The sequence below is a fragment of the Myodes glareolus genome, chromosome 20 (assembly GCF_982192425.1).
Source record: "Myodes glareolus chromosome 20, mMyoGla1.1, whole genome shotgun sequence".
NCBI classification, from domain to species: Eukaryota; Metazoa; Chordata; class Mammalia; order Rodentia; family Cricetidae; genus Myodes; species Myodes glareolus.
In genome coordinates this window covers 50,718,170-50,740,060 of record NC_142045.1, presented here as the reverse complement: position 1 = coordinate 50,740,060, position 21,891 = coordinate 50,718,170, and the positions used below count along the sequence as shown (strand labels likewise).

Sequence of the window (21,891 nt, the reverse complement as noted above, 5' to 3'; positions counted from 1 at the left end):
CCTTTCATTTACTTGAATGTCTTTATTTTTGTCCATTGCAGTCTTGTTACTTGCTTTAAACAAGACCTTCCACGTGTAGGAAATTTTGTTAAAATGTCAATTTTCCAGATCCTTGAAATTCTGACCCAACAGATCTGTAGTGGTGGGAATATGGGTCTCAGTGAGTGTCCCTTTTGCAGCACTCCAGGCAAGGATGTGAAGGAAGCCAGCCTTGGAATAAGGTCCTTGCAAACTGGCCTCCACTCACTGCCATGTGCTCATTTTTTACCCTGGTATCACAGTCCAGCTTTCTATCCAAACATCCTGAACTGCTTCAGACACACGCACTCGGGCTTTTCTGACTTGAGTTCCTGCGGCGTTGATTCTCTTCTGTCTTGACTGCGCCTTCCTGATAGCTTGTTGACCAGGCACTCTGAATCTTATCTGAGTGTCGGTCGGTGTAAGATATTCCTGGATTCTCTCAGAGGCAGACAAGCTCTCCCTTAGTGTTTCCGTGGGCTCTAGAGTTGGACCACACATGCTCAGTTACACTTGTTTGTTTGCACATCCTCACTAGCCTCTGGAGGTTAACATTGCATTTTATCTAGAACCTTGGCTGCTTGGCCTAAGACCGCTGTAGAGTCATTGCATGGCAAGTGCTTGTTCAGATGATGAACTGTTTGTAAGCAAGTGAGGGAAAGAGTCGTAATCTTATATTTTAGGAAGGAAAATGAAATCTGGAGAAATTATCTGCTTGTGTCCCAGATTTTTAAGTATAGGGCCATGAATATAGGACACATAACTTCTGATTTCAGTCTTTACAGGAAACATAGCAAAATTTTTCTTACTTTTTGAGGCATTTTTCTTGTGGCTGACAGACAGTGTATCTTCTATTTTGTTTGAATGGGAGATGTTTTCTTCATCATCATGCTTTGTAAAATCACGCTTACTGCTCTGGGGTGGGAACTGACTGTTGAATGGATACTAAACTGTTCGTCTGCTACTCTCACACTTGACCTTCTTTCCTCTGCCTGTAAAGTGTATTTGTCTCTTTGGCAGAGCAGGCTGTATACTCATAGTGGGTTGTTCTGAGCTAAAATATTTATGTAGGAAATCTCTTATTCTCTAACAAAAGCTTTTCTGTGTGTAAGTTTTCAAGTGAACATCCAGATCCTGGTTTCTGAAACTTAGCTGTGTAACCTGAAGACTTAGGTCCTAAGGTGTTGATGGAAACCAGTGGCCCGCTACAGAATGAGGTCCTAGGAGCCCTAGAGGACATGTAGCTGAGCTTTAAACCAAATGCAACAATGCAACATTTAGTAGCATCTGTTCTTTTAAAAGAAACAGTTTGGATAATTGGAATCATCTTATAATATCCTTATACCCAGCTGTCAACTTTTTCTGCCAATATTTCTTGAACCAAAACCAAGAAAATGTAAGTTAGGGTCCCATATTTTGAGATAAGCCAAACACTGAAAAATTATTCTATCTTAAAAGATTTCCAAAAGAGCTCCTCAGCACCTAGAAAGATTCATAAAAAGCGGGTATCTATCTGTTAACCCTTTCCAATATTAAGCTGTAATACTAACTTTAGAAAATCATGGGAGCGGCCTGGGGAGCTGATCCAGTCTGTCCAGCTCTTGTAGTATATAAATGTGTCGACATAAGCTGAGTCCCCAGAACCTTTGTGAGAAGCAATACAATGTAAAGCAGCAACTCTAGAGCTGGGAAGGTGGAGACAGGAGAGCTCTTGAGACTGACTTGTTTGGTCTGTAGTAGCCACTGGTGAAATCCAGTGAGGCCAGAGACCTGTCTCAAAAAAAACAAAAAACTCTGACTTCCACATACCTGCAAGTGTACATACACCCACATGGACACACATACATTACACCACAATGCATGCAAAAATACATAAAATAATAAATGCATTTTAGAAACAGAAATGCTACTGTTAGTAGCCACTGGACTTGGGGGTTATTAAATGTGAACATTCTAAGCCCAGTTTTAAACATTCTACTCTTTTTTGTTGTTGTTGTTTTTGTTTTCGTTTGCTTGCTTTTGTTTTTGTTTTTTTGAGACAGGGTCTTACTATGTAGTCTTGGCTGGCCTAGAAGTTGCTACATAGAACAGGCTAGCCTTGAGCTCATAGAGTTCATGGGATGTGTCTCTGCCTCCTGAGTGCTGAGTGCCTAACGTCCAACCCCCTACTGTTTCTAAATCTTTGAAATTTTATTGCTATGTGTATGGTGTGGTCATGCGTGCTCCATGTGTAGAGTGATCGGAGGGCGGTTTTGTGGAGTCGCTCCTTTCATCTTTACCTGGAATCCCGGGCTGAACTCGGGTCATCAAGTTTGTGACAGGTGCTTTACCTACTGAGTCATCTTGATTGACAGCCCTGTTTTTTACTGCTTAATCAACATCTCCATACTTTTCTATCCCCCCACCTCTCTCTTTCTTTGTGTGTGCATGCATGTTTTTGCATTTGTGTTTGCATGCATATGTGGCTGATGTGAGGAACCATCTCCAGTCTGCGGCTGTTTTATTCTTTGAGGTGGGGCCTCAGTCATATACAGACCTTGACACTAGAGCCAGCCTCCTTGTTCTGGAGATCCCATCTCTGCTTTCCCAGGCCACCACACCCACCTGGCATTTACATGGTTCTGGGGATCTGAAATCTGGCCTTTCTTCATGCTTACAGGACAAGCACATTTCCCCAGCCTTGCTTTCTGTGGTTAAGATGCCGAAATCTCCATTTCCCAGAATATTAGCTCGGTAATACTCCTAATTGCTTCCTGTGTTAGAGTGTATTAGTTATGCCCAGTTCTTCCTTTCCAGTCCTCTGACAGTTACTTGTTATGCTGACAAGAACTGGTGACATTTTGTTTTATACCCTTTCTGAACTCTCGAGTTTGATTATAAGTAGATTTTAATAGCTGAAACTAATAGCATTTATATCCATGTATAAAATGTTTCCCTTTACAAACCAAGTGGATTACTGTTAATGGATTTGTGCTCTGTACCATATTTAACATCACAGTCGTCTTCACAGTCAGAACTTAGGATTTATCTTTTCATGCATACCACATAGAGCTCAAAACTGCTGTTTTCTTCATTTGAAGTATGATCTTATATAATTTTGGGGCTCTTTTCTCCTAAAATCTCCACTTATTTGCCTTTTTCTTATTATGAAAATCACACGCATTCTTCCACATGTCCTTAATGCTACCTGACTCTGATCAGAACTTCTGTTCCTTCTGAACGCTTTCTACTTCCGTCATAGATTCCATTCTCTGTCTCTTAGTTTGGACGTACTAGCTTTTATAATTAATGTAAAATGTTGTCGCCTTTCTCCATTATTTACTTAGACTGTTGTTCACTGTGTTGGTTTCCACTAGTCCCAGTGTGTGGGGTCTCTCTATCTCTTAGCCTCCCTCTTTAATTAACTGTAGTCATTTTCTGACTAAGCCTAGGGATTGGCTCAAGGGAAGTAAAGGTTTGCTAACCTGATTGTCCAGAAATACCTTCTTCATTTTTCCTTTCCTCATGATAGTTTGGTAGGCGTAAAATCCCTTGTCCTGCTGTTTTCCCACAGGTTTACATCCCAGCAGTCTTCTGCTCTGTTGCTGCCAATGAAGTCTTCGTTTGTTATGTGTGCTCTAGAAGCTCTGCAATGTATTGTCTAGTCTAGTTTCCTTTTGCTGCACAGTGCCTTTCTCTTTAATGCCTTGCACCAGTCTTACCTTTTGCAGATCCAGGGAATAATGCGTGCTTGGTCAGGCTTTTATTTATTTCCTTGAGGTTGGGGTGTCCTCAAAGGCTTTTAATTTGACAAATCTGATAGGTGAACTGTTATGTTGTTTAATTTGCATTTGTGAATGTGTAAAGATGAAATTTTTGATTTGCATCACTTTCTGTGAGCACTCAGTGCACGCTCTCGTGTCTCTTATTCACAGTTCCTACTTTTGTCAGCCATGACAGCCAGGTAGCTTTTACCTGTCTGTATTTTGTTTCCCTTTAGTGTATCCTCGTGTGCATTTGTCACTTACTTTAGTTTTATTTAGGAAGATCTTTTTCATGCATATTGAAAAACATTATCTCATATTTTTTGAGATAATAAAACATTGTTTTATTTTTATTCAATTTTTTTTCAGAATAGGCTTTAGCTTAATTTGTAAAGTTAAATTTAAAAACATCCCTTTTTTCATATTTTGAAATAGTCTCACACTATAGTCCTGGTCGTCCCACCAAGCTGTTGTGATTACAAACACAACCTACTACGTAGGGCCTTCGGTGTTACTTTGCAGCACCCTGTTTATTCATTTGTTTGTTATATGGTAGCCCTGGCTGGCCTGGTATTTGTTATATAACCCAGGCTAGCATTTAATTGTTGATGAGCTTCCTGTCTTAGACTCCTGAGTGCTGGTATTAGAGGTATGCAGTTCTTCATTCTAAAGTAGTAAAAATTCAGCTGTGGCACTTCTATCCAAGCCAGTAATCAATAAATAGTTGTGTTGCTTCAGTTAGAGATTCTGCTTCCTGGATCTGCATGGAATATAACATAATATACTGTGTGTGTGTGTGTGTGTGTGTGTGTGTGTGTGTGTGTGTGTGTGTGTATGAGAAAGAGAGAAGGGGGGGAGGGCTTTAAGATACGTTAAAGCTGACTTCTCAGCTTTACTTCCATTCAGACATTTGGTGTATTAAGCATTATTGTGAAACTTCTTGAACTGTTAGAGATTGACATAAACAATACACATTCACCACTGCACACCAGCCTCACTTAAAGCATAAATTTATCCTAAAGAAATGGTAAATCTAATGGCTCTATGGCTTTATCACACACACATACACACCCTTAGTAAAATAGGAATAGAAAGCCGTTTCTGGACTTATTAAATGATAGGTGATCCAGATCAGCTGACACAAATTCTGTAAACAGTGTAATTAAAGAACAACTAGCAGCAGTGTTTGCATTGGTACGCAGTGTTAATTTAATCAAGTTAGAAATTAATCAGTATTTATAGATGTTCCTTCCCACGTCCATCCCTGTCTCGTTGACTTTTTTTTTTTATAAAGAGAAGGAGACTTTATTGCAGATATTTATGTTAGGGAAGGGAGAACAAACTGAGTTTTCTGAGACTGATGGTAGGAGTTTCTAAACTGGTGAGAATGTACTGAAGGATTTTGGAGACAGGCTGTTCAATGTGATTAGGCCATCCGTGTCTGTTAACTCACAATTTGGGGAGTTAGTCTTCTGTTTTCCCACACCACACAGACAAAGATAATTTGGGATCCTCTCTTCCTCAATGACTGTATTTCAAAGAAATGGTTCATGGGCCCTTAGTCAAGCTAAGAGAAAATGTGAAATTTTCCCACTGCCTGGGTGCTCTTGCTTCCAGCTAGCCTAAGAGAGACTAGTCCACGTACAAACATTATTACAACTTCTGTTAAGACTTTAAGTTTTTTTTTTTTACGTGCATGTGTGTGACTGTGTGTCTCACGTGTGCTAGTGCCTGCGAAGGCAGAAGGTATCAGAGCCCCTGCAGCTGGAGTTCTACGTGCCTGTGAGATGCCCGCCGTGGACACAGGGAACCAAACTCAGGTCTCAGCTCCTGAGCAATCCTCTCTCCAGCTATTACTCTCTTTTAAGCCAAGAAGTCAGGTTATGATTTTTAAATTCACTTCCTTGTTCTGAGCATAACTGTTCTTATTCTACCAGGAACTATTGGTTGGCACAGTGCCTATACCCTGAACACACCTCCTTTTGCTGCCCCAAGTAATCTGGACTTTTCCTTTCCTTATCTCCGTTTATGAGATTATTTACAGAAGTAAATCCATAAAGAGTCACCCTTTCTAATTAAAGAGCAAAGTGCTGGGTGGCTAGGGAGATTTAGGTAGTTCCAGAGTCCCAACCCTGTTTTCCTACCTGAATCAACTGATTGACATTCAAGCCCCACCTTTGCCCCACTCCCTCATAGCTCACCACGAATGACTGACAAGCTGTGACTCAGCTGCAGAGGTCTGGAACGGTGCTGTCCTTAATGACTTCCCGCCCTTCCTCCCCTAAGGGGCGTCTGGCAATAAACCATTTCACATTCTTTGAAAATGAAAGACTCATTCTCAGTTAAGAGGTCTAATAATCAATCAGTACTTCTTTAGGGACAATTATCGAAAAATACGGCTATTTAAAAAGACAAAATTTTTTTTTCCAGGTTCCCAATCCCTGATGAACTGGATTGTATACCTTTTTTATAAAGTCTGGTTCCATAATCCTACAAATTGTTACTGCCCTGGCATTGTTAACAATAAATTATAATATTTTTTAAATAATATTTTTAATTGTAATAACTGACTATGCTGACATTAACCTGAGGGATAGGCCAATGCTTGTGAACCTTGAATGTAATCACCCAGGGGTCTTTACAGACAAGCATGCTTGCTCTGACTCAGCAGTGTAGTGAGAGTGGAGCTAGAAGAGACTCTGCTCTTTTCTCCTTGGGGAGCCCCTTGGGCCAGATCCCCAGTGACACCAGCCTGTAGGCTAGCTTATCATTCCAGCTCCTCTCTGCTGCTGTGATAAAATGCTATGACAAAAAGGGACTCCGTGGAGGAAAAGCTTCATTTCTTCTCACACTGCCCAGCTAACTAACAAGGACACCTACATAAAAGCATTACTCAGAAAATACACAGGGGTTACACCAGGACTATTTTTTGTAATTTATCCTTACAGTAAAATAAATGCATATATACACATTAACTGAAGCTAGTACACAAGAGCCACACTTTGAATTGAACGTTCTACAATGCTAGTTAACTAATTAACTGTAGCTGGAATGGTTATAGAGAGTTTGAATGTTGCAGACCAAGACCCAGTGGTATCTTGGGTTATGTAAGCCCATCTCTGTGTATGATCTAACATCCTTGGAGTGTACAGACCAATCCAAAGGCTAATAATGACATCAGATTGCATCTGAGAGCTACAACAGAAATTTCTCACTTTGCTGTGCCCACTTGTCTTAAGTTTCTACCTGTGTATTTGAAAAGTCTGTGGATTTATGAACTATTCCATTGTTCTGATACTATAAAAATGTCATGAAACCACAGAGGCATGTGGATTTTGACATAATCTGAATCACTGGGTTCCTTGGCCATGGTCACCCATGTTTGGTTTTAGAATGAACTATCTTTTACTCCCTTTGAAGTGAGACCTGTATGTTTTGTATCGACATAAAAAGAGAATTAAAATAAAACCATATTTATGTGATACTAAATATTAAAAGAGATGTGGAATCATAGGGGAATTTTTGTTGTCTTTTAGTCTGTCTTTGTAAACCTCATAATATTTCCTTAATTTTTTTCTAGATGAGCAAATTTTTTCTCATTTTCTTTCTCCTTTCTTTTCCTTTTTAAAAAAATATTTATTTATTTATTTATTATGTATGCAATATTCTGTCTGTGTGTATGCCTGCAGGCCAGAAGAGGGCATCAGACCTCATTACAGATGGTTGTGAGCCACCACATGGTTGCCGGGAATTGAACTCAGGACCTATGGAAGAGCAGGCAATGCTATTAACCACTGAGCCATCTCTCCAGCCCTCTCTTTTCTTTTCCTTTTCTGTTTTGTTTTGTTACAGGGTTTTACTATATGTATACCTGCTAGCCTTAGGATCCCAGAGATTGTCCTACCTGTAGGCCTCCAGATTGCTCAGTTAAAGGCTTATGCTACCACACTGGGCCCCAACAATCTATTTTGAAAATAAAATGTGTTCTTTCTTCTTTTAAGGGTCATTTTCAGTCCTGAACAATGTCTCAGCAGTTAAGAACTCTTCCTGGGTTCAGTTTCCATCACCTGCACAAAGGCTCACAACCACCTCTACTCCAGTTGTAGGGAATCTAATACCTTCTTTTGCTCTCTGTGGGCAGCTGGTAAACACAATGAACATATACACATGCAGGCCAATACTCATACTCATACACAAAATAAATTTAAAATTTAAGGAAAATAAAAAGAGTCACAGTGAGTTTTAATAGCACGACCTGGTAAGACTCCTCAATACAACAAGCAAGTCAAGTACAATGCATATCACGGGTAATACCAGGTGGAAAAGGAGATTAAAGAGAGGTGGCAGTCAGAGAATCTGGAACACAATGTCATCCCATTGTGTGGGAGGCTGAGAAAGACCTGCAGTTCAGTCATCACAGGCTAGACATCAATTACAAAGTAAGCCTGGGATACACAGCTAGACACTGTCTCAAAATAAAAATAAATATTAATCAAAAAAACAGAGGTAGACCCTGGCCTGATCATGGCGGTTATGTTACTCAGACATTTGCCGCAGTCTTGTGTTCAGATGGGCCTCTGGGAGTCTTTGGTGCAGGTTATCTAACAGACAGTTTTAGACAAACTCAGTTTTCTGGGAGGTAGAGGTTAAGTCCAAGAGCCAGGACCTGAGACATTACTTGATACTGAGGACAAGTTCGGATGCTCTTCGAAAGACTTGTGAAATGAAAAGTGTTCTTCGCCTTTTATTCTCTTAAAGGACTGTCATTAAGACTGCTGAGAGCTGGTTCTTCGAGCATTTTTTTCGCATCCCTAGCCTTGGAACATTTCTCAGGTTCAGATCATTGGCGACAAATTATCCTCCCGTAGCAACGCGGGGTACATCCAGGTTCTCCTGGTGCCCCAGTGCCCCACAAACATTGTCAGGCACTCTGGATGCGAAAGATAACTGCGGTTACAGAGCGCTCCTTGGTCCTCATAGTCATATGACCTTTGGTCTACTCAGTTCGCAGCACCTCCTGCATCTCCTGGTGATCCACAACCTGCACCAACACGGATATGGGGGTGGCTGCTGGGTTCCCTGGCTGTGCTCCGGGGACCATGGCAATGCGCCTGCGAAACGCTTCGGTTCCCGTTCCGAATGGCGGTGGTCTTCAGCCCTCAAACGAAGGGTCCGCTTGTATTCCCAACCACCTCTCGGAGTTCAGAAGAAAGAGTACTTTCCCTCTGACCCAGGACTGACAATCCAAATTCTCCCGTCCACCATCTCAAGTCACCACCTGAAAGGTCCCTGTCGGTCTTCAACAGCGCGGGATCCAGAGTGGCGGGATCCACAGACGGCCCACAACCAACCCCACATGTAGAGCACACGACCTGCCCCCGGGACTTCCGGGCTCGATCCCTGCGAGTGGGTCATTCATACGTCCTCGTTTCTCCAGTTCTCAAAGGAAAACTTCAGCTCTGCTCCGTCTGCTCTTTTATATCCTCCCCAAAGTATAGGCAATGTGATGGTTAAGTCTAGGAAGAAATTCTAGTAGGGGAACAAAAACATGTATTTATTTTCGTATACATTTAAACTCAGATCTTGTTTATTAGGATATTTTAGTGTATTTTTAAAATATTTTATTTTATGGGTAAGGTGTTTTGCCCGTGTTCATGTCTGTGTGCTTGCCGCTTGTGTTCCTGTTGCCTATAGAAACCAAAAGAGAGCATCTAATCTGGAATTGTGGAGAGCTGTGAGCTGTCGCACTGTTGCTGCGGCCTCAGCTAGCCAGCTTTCTGACTTCAGAGTCTTGGGGCCTAGATAGAAGAGCTAGCATGTTACATCAGTGGTCTTGTCCGGTCTTTTCAGTAGAATCCTTGTTCCAATCTGTCTTAGGGTTCCTATTGCTGTAATAAAATATAGTAACCTAAAGCAGCTTGGAGGAGGAAAGGGTTTAGTTCGGTTTACACTTCCACATCACAGTCATCATTGAAGGAAGTCAAGGCAGAAACTCAAACAAGTAGGGTCTGGAGGCAAGAACTTAAGCAGAAGTCACAAAGGGGTGCTGCTTCCTAGTTTGCTCTTTTTTGCTTCCTCAGCCTACTTTCCCCACAGCATCCAGGACCTCCAGCTCAGGGTTGGTGCCATTCACAGTGAGTTGGGCCCTCCCACACAATGATTAATCAAGAAAATTCTCTGCAGGCTTGCCGCTGAGCCAATCGGGTGCGGACATTTCTCAGAATGACTCTAACTTTTCAAGTTGACATAATACTGGCTAGTACTGTACACAGTGAGAAACCCCACGAGCACTGTCTTTGCTGTCTGTAAGTCTGGTCACTTCCCTCAGAACCACCCGTTAAACGCCACTTAACAGCATTCACACTTTTCTAGCCAGGATCTCTAGACCTCTGAATCCCTCCCACAAACCACTTCCAAAAAGCGTGGGCCACAAGTTGTGTAACATTTCATCCTGCAGGGAAGCTCTAAAACAGGAAGATAAACATTTCAAAAGAGAAGTCCCTAAAACTGACCAGATTTACTAGGTTCCTCCTTGCCAGAGTAAGCAATAACAGCTAAGAGTCCCTCTCAGACAAGCCCAAGCTGAAAGAAGACTCTTGAGACCAGACCATCTGCCTGGAAGAAACAGAAACCAGCGAGCTTTCAGGAAGAAGGTTAGACCAATTGAGGTACCTGAAAAGAATAGTTTGCAGTCTTGAGCTTGCCTGCAGGCTATGCCATGTACTCCGGGTTCCCAACTTTGTGAGCTGTCCCCCATGCTGAAGTGGGCATTGGTGATGCAACTGTCTTTGAGTCATTTCTGCTCCTGATAGTAACTCCTTACCCATAGTCCTGTAAGAAATCCTTAATTCCCGTGAGTAACCCTAATAAAATTAATTGGTTCACCAAATTGGACTTTGATGGTATCTTCACTTTGGTCTGTTGTGAGATCCCTGTCTGGGGTGGGTAGGTAGGTGTGTATGTTGCATGTCTTATGTTTTGTCATACAATATATGTGTGATTAGGTAGTCTGTCAAGGACCTCACTTTATGATACCATCATAAGTCTATCCTGTGTCAGTTTGGCACCCAAAATGTCTTTTTATACCATACTTATTCTCCAAATAAAGACAGTAGCAAGTTAAAGTTAATATAAGAATTCCCCATGTGCTGCCAACAGAATCATTCTCCTTCTCCCAAATGGCTTGCATGGTTTGCCAAAGGGTCCTCACTCTTGTCTGACATCTTGATAATGTATATTAAGCAACTCTTAGGTACTTATCTTAACACTTAGGTGTTCATCAGTGTGTACCAGTACATGATAAAACAACAAGAAAAGATCTGCCTAATGTATGTGTATGTATGCACAAACATCCTTAACAAAATGGGAGGTAAGAACTAGGCATGGTGGTGCACACCTTTTTAGTCCCAGCACCCAGGAAGCAGAAGGCAGATCTCTTGTGAGCCTGATGTAGGACAGCCAAGACTCCATCGAGAGACTCTGTATCAAAATAAAAACAAACAAAATGAGAGACAAATACTCTTAACACAGACATCCTCATTTCTGTAGCCAGTCACATGGCCAGAGCTCCTGTGTCTGACTTCTGATGTATACATTTTCCTGCGGAAGTTGTCACTTCACCTTGGTTAGAAAGGGCAACTATACATCAAAGAAACCATTCCATCCTCTTTCGGCTAGGTGCTGAGCCAGTGAGTTTGCTTACAGGAGTACACAGGAGGCTGAGGTAAGAAGGCCACCAAAAGCTCAAGACCACTCTGGGCTACAGAGTAATTTCAAGATCATTCCGGTCTACATAGTGAGACCATGCCTCTGGAAAGTAAGTAAAAATAAAATAGGAATTTTGTTGTCATGTCTCCCAAAGAGTTTCAGTCTCCAACAAATTGTCTGAGAGCTATCTTTCTAACATCTGGACTTCCTCAAGCTTAATTTGATCTCAGTCAGATAAAAATGGGACTGGGACACTGTTTGAAGTTACTGTGTTCTTCGGCTTGCTGACTAAGTTTTTTCTGCTGTAATCTGTATTTGTAACTTTTTTTCTAGTCTATATTGGTTTTTGGAGCAACTGTTTCGGGGCAGCCATTTGGTACATGTGCTGCAGAATATGTTTTCCCGGGGCCCAAGAGATTTTTCATTTGGCCTTATGGTATTTTTACCAGACCACAGGTTTTGGCTTTTAATCATTAGTAAAATTGTTTGTTTATCCTTTGGTCTTAATATATAGACCTTAGCTTTCACTTTATAAACAGTAGCCAATTAGATAATGGAGGATAGGAGTCAATCACAAAATCAACAAATTTTGCACCTAGAAATAAACTTAGATCACAGCTGAACATACATGAAGAAATCTTTTTTCACCGGGCATGGTGGCACACACCTGTAATCCCCACTCTTGGGAGGTAGAGTTAGAACGACGAGAAGTTCAGTGCCAGCCTGGGCTACATGTAGGTAGCTCTTGGACACTAACTACAGTGGCTTAAAAAAATCCCAAGGGGGCTAAAGAGATGACTCAGTGGTTAAGAGTACTGGCTGGTCTTCCAGAGGGCCAGGATTTGACTCCCATCAACCACATGGTGGTTTACAATCACCTGTAACTTGAGTTCTATGGAATCTGATGCCGCCTTCTGGTCTATGTGGACGAGGCACACAGGTGCATAGACATGAAGGCAAGCAAAACACCCATGCACATAAAATTTTTTTAAATTGTTTTTAACTACTGAAGAAAACTTAGATAAGTGGAAATGCAAACTTGGCTAATAAACTGTTAAAGCAGTAGTCAGTCTAGGCTGGAGAAATAGCTCAGAGGTTAAGAAATGTGATGCTCTTCCTTCTAGAGGACCCAAGCTTGCTGCCCAGTACGTGTGTCATGTGACTCCAACTCCAGGGGCATCTGATGCAGGGCCCTCTTCAGGTGCCTGCAGTTAGAGGCAAGTCGTGTGCTCACACAAGCACACAAACACACACAGTTTTTTTTTTTTTAATCTTAAGTCTGTTTTCCTTAAATGGCTACGAATATTCTCACATGAAGTGTCAACTGGTTCTGCTTGGTCTTTGTCTATGCATGTGGCAAAGCCTTTCTGCAGCTTATCTGAAGAAGACATGGGACTCACATGGAAGCTGAGTACAATTGTCATGGTAGCAGATGACAGTAGAGATGGAAGGAAGACGGTTCCTGTTTCCACAACAGAGACAACTGCGAAAGGGAAAGGTCGCCCCAGGAAGACTAGACTCAGGGTGTGCTGAAAAGGGCCGGTGATGCTTGAGTCTGCACCCTGCCCAGTAAGAATGTACTTCAGGCGAGAACTGGGTAATTAGACACCAGTTTCAGCCAGCACTTGTAGTGGCACCACTGGAAATGAACTGGAAAGGGGAGGCACTGAGTACTGTGCCTTCAGGGATTTTCTGCCTTAGTTTACCCCACCTGCCTAAGGTGAGGAGCCATACTCATTCTCTGCCTGTCAAAAAGCCTTTTCCTTCTTTGAAAATGTAGTGTGTACACACACAAATATGTGACGGAGCAGCTTTTGGAAGGGTTTGTTTGTGCTCACCCTTTGAGGGTGTATGTCCATCATGGGGAAAGATCATGATGGCAGGAGATTGAGGCAGCTGATCCCATTGTGTCAGGAAGCAGAGAGGTTGTTGCTAGTGCTCAGCTCACTTCCTTCTTTTTATTCAGGCTGGGAAGCCCAGCTCATGCAATGCACTTTTAGCACGGGTTTTCCCTGTCAGTTAATCTAATCTAGAAAATCCCCTCACTAGAGACTGGTTTCTATAGTGATCCTAGATTCTTTCAAGTTGACAATTAAGGGTAATAGTCAAATACGCTTTATTCTATGATCAGCATATTTTACTTTATGGATTGTGAGATAATAAAAACTGGAACTCTACAGGAAAATATCGCTCCCTTCTCCAACTTTGACAGCATTTTTGGTTTTTGAGAAATTGGGGTCCTTTTGGTTCCTTCTTACAGAGACATATCACCTTGGCTGGCCCTCAGTAGACTAGACTAACTGGACTCAAAGAGATCCACCTGTCTCTGCTTCCCAAATACTGGATTAAAGGTACGCACCGCCACACCCAGAATCTAGCAGTATCTTTTAGAATTCTTTAAAGAATGGTTGCTGAATTAGGGACAGGTTACTTCTCCAGGAAGAACTCTTTCTGACCTAGTAGAGATAGAGAACAGTGAAAATACTAATAATGAGGGCCAGGATGTAGCTCAGCAGCAGAGCTTCCTGATGTGAAGCCTTGGGCTATGCCTTGGAGACTGAGGATGTGCTTGACCATGGTGTGCCTTTGTGAAGTCAGCCTGAGGCAGAGGACATCCCAAAGTGGTACTGTACTTTGACTTTCTGCTGGGAAGTTAGTTAGGGCTTGAGCAGCTTTGCTTTTCATTACACCAAATACCTTTCAAACCTTTTTCATTTATGAAGGTGTCTTTAAAACGAAACATAGGATGTTAGCCTCAATTTTTTTTTAAAACTGTTGTTTGTGTTGGTGCTGGGGGCTGAACGCAGGACTGCCCACGTGCATTGCCTGGGTGCCTAAAGCACAACAGCTCCCTTCCTGACCTGGTCCCTACAGAGGGGAACATCTAACACTGTGGAAATGAATGTTTAACTTTAGAGAGTTTTGCATGTGAGTCGTGGGGACTTTGTAATATGTGCTCCAATAGGGATAAGAGCCGGAATTGTCCTAGAAAGATGACATCCTGACAGGACAAAAGAACAGCTCTGAAAATAGCTAGACTAAGGTCATCTTCCTGCCACCATACACCAATACAGACAACAGCTCTGATAGTTTTGGAGTGTGTGACAGAGTAGAAATATTTTGTTCCTCTTGTTCAGAAGGGAAATTTCTAAGCTAAATTGTTGGTTTCGATAGTAAGATTCATAGTCTCATCCAAGTTTTTCTTTTTTTTTCTTTCTTTTTTTACTCTGAGGCTAATGACTCATGTTCTCAGAATTGTGCTTTTGTGGAAACTAAAGCACAGTCGTAAATACAGCCGTGTCATTTAGACTTCTATGATAGGGTAGTTTATTGTGGGTAGACTAGTGATGGGTGGTATCGATGCAGCTGTAATAAAGAAACCAAGGCCGTGCGAGTTAGCTGATAGAAAGAGACATTCAACTTTTGTTTTGTTGTTCTAGAAGTGAACCCAGGGCCTTGAGCCCGTAAAACAAGAGCTCTTATCACTGAGACATGTTTTGGAAATCAAATTGGGAATACCTTCAAGTATTTGTGTGTGTGCATCCTTTTTCCTTATGTGTTTTAAACTTGGTGTGGTTATCAAATGATGATGGCACACGTGGTCTGTCAGGTCACACAGACAATTAGTACTGAGTAGGGGAAGTTGAACAGTTTCGGTTTAGCTTTCCTCCTATAGCTAAAGGAAGGGTTATGCAGGCACCGTGATGTATACTCTCTAGATTTTAATCCCATCAAGATAGTTCATTGCACACTCACCCCGTGATTATTGAATTGGGTGTGTGCATGTAAATCTGTGCCACTGTTCATTCAACCTGTTCACTTTATTCTTTCTTTCATTTTCTTTTTGAGTTACTCTTTATCTTCTTAGAGAAGATGTAACTTTACTTCTTAAAGATCTTAAGTCTCCTGTACCTTATTTTAAATTCAGAAAAAGTTTGCTGATGAGTTGTAATAGGAGAAAGAATTGGGATAATAGCATAGTGGCATGGCCTGCTGAAATGGTTTTGTCATATGACAGATTTTATGAGCACACACTCTAACTTACAGCTCAGTTAACAATCTGCTTCAGTTTGTCCACTGAGGACGTGAGACATCAGCCAGTAAAGATGAAAGTATCCTACTAGTATCACCCTGGTGACAATGCTTGATGGTAGCTCCACCAGTTCACCATTTTCATTGCTTTTTTAAGATACAGGAACTGTCGTTTCAAAGTAATTGGTTCATTGTGCATTAACAAGTTCAAAAACAAAACCCAAGAAACATTTGAAAGGAAAAATACTCAAGTGATTAGTTAATAATTGTGTTTTGAATGCCTTGCTCATCATGCACATTGTATGGTGGTGGTTGTTTTTTAAATCCTAATCTTGTAAGTCTCTGACATTGCTGGCCGCTGTTAATCATAGACCTTCTAATGCCTTGGCTGTTTGGTGTTTGTACTTAAACTAAGTCCCTTTCTCCTGATTGCACTTTTGGGAACTGTTTGTTGCTTTGCTTGCCAATCTCCCTCCATCACATCACATTTGCTCTAATGAAATGCTCAAGTATAGAAAGTGGGTCACTAGTTGATCACTAGTTGTTTGTAGTTGAGTTTTTAGTCATTACTAATGTGATAATCTTCTGTCACTGCCAGGAAATGAGGCAGATGGAAGGCAATTAAATCAGAATACGTTATCAGAGAAATTTTGTATTATTCTTTTGTTCTAGCTTAATCTCATCTCACACTCACTTATGATCCTCCTGCCTTAGACTTTGGAATTGCGGGCATTTACCAATACACCTTGGCCAGAAGAGAGAACAATTTTAAGAAATACATAGTATTGTTATTAATTCTTCGAAATTTTCATGCAGGCATGCAATATATTTTTGTGTGAGGATGTTGGATCCCCTGGAACTGGAGCTACAGACAGTTGTGAGCTGCCTTGTGGGTGCTGGGAATCGAACCCAGGTCCTTTGAAAGATCAGCCAGTGTTCTTAACCACTGAGCCCTCTCTCCAGCCCTGCAGACAATGTATTTTGATCATATTCATCCCATATTCCTTCCAGACTCCATACCTAATACCCCAGACTCTTTCAGTTTCAAGTCTTCTTTTTGAGGGGTGGTTTTGGTTTTTGTTTTTTTTTTTTTTTTTTTGAGACAGGGTTTCTCTGTATAGCCCTGACTACCCTGGAACTTACTCTATAGACCAGGCTAGCCTTGTCTCACAGAGATCTGCCTGCGTCTGGCTCCCAAGTGCTGAGTTTAAAGGCGTGTATCAACGCTCCCAGCCAAGTCTCTTAGATAACTTAGTAAATCTATTTTGTGCTGCCCATACTGCCCATAACACTCATGCGTATGGGACCATCTATTAGAGCATGGTCTACTTACCAGGGTATCGCACCTTTAATGACAACTGAATCTTCCCTCCCCCAGAAGCTATCAAGTATCAATAACTACTCAACTAGGGGGAAATTTATATAATGCTTACTGACCTGGACTTGTGCAGGTTACCACAACTATGATAAGTTCATGAGTTCAGCTGGCCTATCGTGTTCAGATGACACTGTTTCACTTGGTTCTCTTTGAACTCTGTCTCTTAGAGTGCTTCTGCTCTCTCTATGATATAGATGTGTCATTTGTGAGTGAGCACTTATTCTCTACACGTGGACCATTTGTGAATTTCTGCATTAACCACTGCCCACTACACAAATAAACTTCACAAAAGGTCTGTGAATTGCACTAATCTATGGGTATGAGAGATGCCAGTTTAGAGGGCAGTTTGATAGGAGGTACATTTAACAAAATAATAGTATTAGCTTCACTCCTGGTATTATGAACTCCCAGCTATGGTTTCTTAGCTGGGTTTATTTATAGGCCCAGACATGCATTTCCTCTTCTGGAATGAGCCTTATGTCAATCAGGAAGCAGTTGTTTGCTTATGCCTGTAACGTTTGTGCCACTGTTGCACCCATAGGCATGTTTTGTTACACTAGTCATTATTGTGGTTCACAAGATTCACAGGGAAGATTATCTATGACCTTTCTCTCTTAGGAGCCTATATAGCACCTTCCAGTATTTTGAAAACTAGCCAGCAAAGAAGAAGCTTCCTTGTCAGTATTAATTTGATTTCTCCTTGTCCTGTGTCAAAGTGTGCAGTATCTTCAATAATAAGGGCATACTGTTATGAACTGGTGAGCCACCAAGAATACTGGTCTGTATTATCTTAAGGGTTTCCAGGATACTTGTGACCACAGCTCAAAGGGAGGTACCCATACTTTTCACTTGGTAACCTGTGGGTTCTGGAAAGGAGCATTGTACCCTATATAAAGAAACCCCAAATGGACTCTTTTATATGAATATATGTGTGTGATTATATTTGCATATATGCATGTATAAAATTTAGGATGTTTGTAAGATAGTAGGTTTCCTGTGATTGAAAATTGGTTTTCAAAAATTTTGAAAGACTTATTTTAGATGAGTGTTTTACCTGTATATATGTGTATACCACATGTGTGTTTGATGCCTGGGGAGGTAGAAAAAGTCAGAACTAGAGTTAGGGGTGGCTGTGTGTTATGTGGGTCTTGGGAACCGAACCCTTGATTAGCCAAATGGTCTTTACCACTGAGCCATCTCTCTAGCTCCCAAAAAAAAAGGCAGCTTTAAAACTCAGGTTTCTGTTAGATTTCATGTCTTCTGTCCAGTGTTGTTACTGTGAGGAATAACTAAATGAATATAAAATTTCATGCTTATTAGAATATAGTCTGAAGAATGTAGAACATTTGTGCAAGTGGACCTTTATTCAATTATGTTATCAATTGGAACTGGGAAACATTGATTTGGGTCAATATGACATGAAATGAGCAGGTTAAGACTGAACATTAAGTAGTCAGGTTCAGTGAAATAAAATGTTAGTGTATTTTGTATTTGCCATGTCATTTTATAAGCATGCCAATTGATAGGACACAAGAAGGGAGGGTGTTTGAAAAGATTACAGCTGTATCAGCCTCTGAGGAAATGGGTTAAGCACAAAGCTGAAATTGTGATTAGGACAAAAGACAGCATCAAGGATAGATAAGAACTAGACAGAATGTCCGGGAGCTAAACATTGATGTGAAATGAGGTACTCTGTGCTTGTAGAGCCAGGGTCCCCTTGTCTGATCTGCTTCAGGATGTAGAATTACACTGTTGCCTTTTCACAGAATGCCAACAACCAGGGACTGCCCACCTGGGATGACTATAATTAGAAGAGAGGGCTTCCTCCTTCAGGTTTGGGTTTATTTGTATGTGAGTACATTAGATGGTTGTTGTTGGGCAGAAAACTACCCTGTCCTCTCTGTCAAATTGATAGACACATTTGAGAATCACTCCATATTTTTAAGCAAATCTGTTTGTTTGTTTTTGTTTTTAAAGATTTTATTTTCATGACAGGTAAGATGGCTCAGAGGGTAAAGGCACTTGCTGCCAAGCTTAGCAATCAGAGTTCAGTACCTGGGACCCACATAGTACAAGGTTGTCCGCAGATCTCTACACGTATGGCTGTGAGATACTTGCATTCAGATATGTACACAAAATACATGTGCATATAATAAATAAACAAATTAATAAAAAGATTTATTTTTATTTATAATGACAAGTATATTTGTGTGTGCATTTATATATATGAGTGCAGTGCCAATGAACGCCAGAAAATGGCATTGGATTTCAGTTAGTTGCCGACTGCCTGAAGGAAGTACTGGTAACGAAACTCGGCTCATCTGCAAGAGCTGTGTCCAGCCCAACAAATCTTTATTTGAATCACTTACCAGCAGGCTGTTTTCTTGTTGCAGACTTTTTCCTTGGCCTGGTAGTATTGACCAACAGACAACACTGGTCATAACAGTATAAGAGAAGATGTCATTTAGTTTTGAGAAACACTTAGGGCACTGATGTCTGAAGGTTTACTTTTCTCCCTTTTTGTCTCTGAGCGTGTGGGATTACAAGCACTTAAACCATCACTGGACTCCTGTTTATTCAACCTCAGGAAATAAGGTACTGTTGGAAAGAGTGAACTATGATGGAACTTTCTGACTGTCCTTGGTTTTTCTCCCCAAATCCTTTTGGCTATCTGGCAAAGACTTTCTAATGGAACATGGTTACATACACATGGGTATCTATACTGTGTCTGGTAGAATATTCTGATGAGTCTTCATTGAATCATGCTAGACTGAACATCTATGGATACAGGCACACATTCACAGCAGTCGGAGGCATCGACAGGTTCAGTTGAGAAACCTATAGCTGACCCACATTTCTTTTCTGGTACATTGTAAGGGTTTTTCATTATTAGGATCAGAACATTAATCAGAGGTGCAGATGTGCTTTTTAAATGTATATAGATCCTTGAGCATACTACCCAAAAGGAGCAGTATTTAAATGTCCTCATCTAATGATACAGAGAAATAAGGTATCATTCTTAATGAAGAAAGACAGGAAAAATGGTATAATGCAAAGAAAAAAGGAACCTTCCCTGACTGAGGAAGTCCTAAAAATGACAGAGCTCTCTCTAGCATCAGTGGTACTGAGGCTTAAGAAAAACTGGCCCTACTAAAACAGAAACACTGGTCGCCTCTGCCTTGGACAGGACTAGGTAACATGTATTATTCTCTCTGCTAAATAAGAATGCCATTTGAAAAGTTGGAGGTTTCCAACAAAATTCCTCAGTCATTAGGCCTGGGGTTGAGGGTTCCAGACCTGTGTTCACTTGACTTTCTGTGTGTGTTCCCTCGACTTTCTGTGGACTGGTTAGCTTTGTCTTGCACCTCTAGGCCTGCCCATGCACTAGGCAATGCATGCTGTTGTTCAGAATCAAAAGGATTCAAAGAATTTGAGCAATAACCAAGAACAAAATGTAATGTCATTTTCCATTGAAATATTAATTATTCTTTTGGGTTCAGTGTTTTGAAATTGTAATTTACCAAATCCCATCATCCTAGTCTAAAACTGTAAGTGACTTTCTGGAGTTGCCTGGCTTACTTTTCTGACTGGCTGTGTAAAATTAGGATGTTCTCTCTCACCTGTCTGTCTTGATTTATTTTCCTGTTGCTTTGTCTTAATACCCTGACAATAGCTGCTTAAGGAGAAAGGTTTATTTTGTTTGGCTGGTGGTTCTATCATGGTGGGAAGGAAAGCCTGGTGATAGACAGGACCCAGAGGAACCTGGTCACACAGCATCACCACTCAGGAAGCAAAGAGCAAACAGGAAGTGGGCCAGGCTATAAAGCCGACAGACCAACGCCAGTGGCCCACTTCCTTCATCACGCTGGAGGGCCAGTGTACAAATGCATGCATCTGTGGGAGCCACTTCAGGCTCAAACCACAGCACTGTCCTGGGGAGATGAGAAAAGTGCCCACTAGAAATCATGCAGTGTTGTCACAGCAAGAGCATTGTATGCTATTAAATTATGCAGTGGTATCAAGTCCTCTTGTCTTGTCTTTCCTTGTAATTGCTCTTCTCACACCTTCTTCTGGACTGTTCTTCCCTGTTTTCACTTTTGGTACTAAGATTGAATCTAAGCCCTCATGCCTGCTAGGTAAGTGCTACACCCCAGAGCTATGTCCCCAGCTGGATTAATGTCTAAGTCTCCTTTTGGGCTTAAACTGTACAAAGTGTTAGCTTATCAATGTACATTAAAATTTGATTTTGCTGTTGTGACTGTCCTTGCATTTTGCTTTTAATGGGACTCAAACCCAAAACCTTAAGTGTGCTGGACAAGTGCTCTTATCACAAGCTATACATTTGGCCTGTAAAATTTAAAGTTTTTACCCCACATTTCAAGATATGTTTTATATCGTTGTGTTTTTAAGTTCATTTACCTAATAGCTTAAAACCAGTATTACTAATTTGTATTTCATTAGTGGCTCTGAAGTGCAGTTGCTTTGCTATCACATTAGAATCTTTAACCTGCCTGTTCAGGCCATGGTCCTAAAGTCTGTATTGTAGCTGGATGTGCGATGCCCTGTAATCGCAGCCCTGGGGATGGGTAGGAGGATCATCAGTTCAAGATCATTTTTTTTGCTACATAGTGAGTTCAAAACCAGCCTGGGCAACATGAGACTCAGAAAAATCAACACTTTATGCACACTACTCGCCTAGATCTTAATTGTCTTATTTAAAAATTTTTATCAACATAGACACTTCCTAAGCTCAGAAATATGTTTTCATGGTGCTTTCTATAGTTCTGTGAGTGTGAATTTAATATGAAGAACAAATTGTAACCCTTAACTGAAGGGTTTATAGTTTCCTACATACTGTCATGAGAACTTGATCTCTACAGCTCTTCTGTCTCATTGAAAGCTTGTCTTCTCGTGGTCAGCATGTAAAGGTCAGTGAAGGACAGCATTCTGAAGGAAGTGGATAGAGCATCCTTCCAGAGCTATGCGTATCACAGCTGTCTCTCTGGACTTGCT

At 41.1% G+C, this 21,891-nt stretch overlaps 1 protein-coding gene and 1 pseudogene across 3 annotated transcripts in view; one reads left to right on the top strand and one right to left on the bottom strand.

Annotated features, from left to right (window-relative positions):
- Pik3ca (phosphatidylinositol-4,5-bisphosphate 3-kinase catalytic subunit alpha) overlaps positions 1–21,891 on the top strand; it is a 78,145-nt gene that overhangs the window by 13,883 nt on the left and 42,371 nt on the right. The window lies entirely within an intron of this gene.
- Positions 8,073–9,180, bottom strand: LOC146890020 (uncharacterized protein C6orf141-like; annotated as a pseudogene).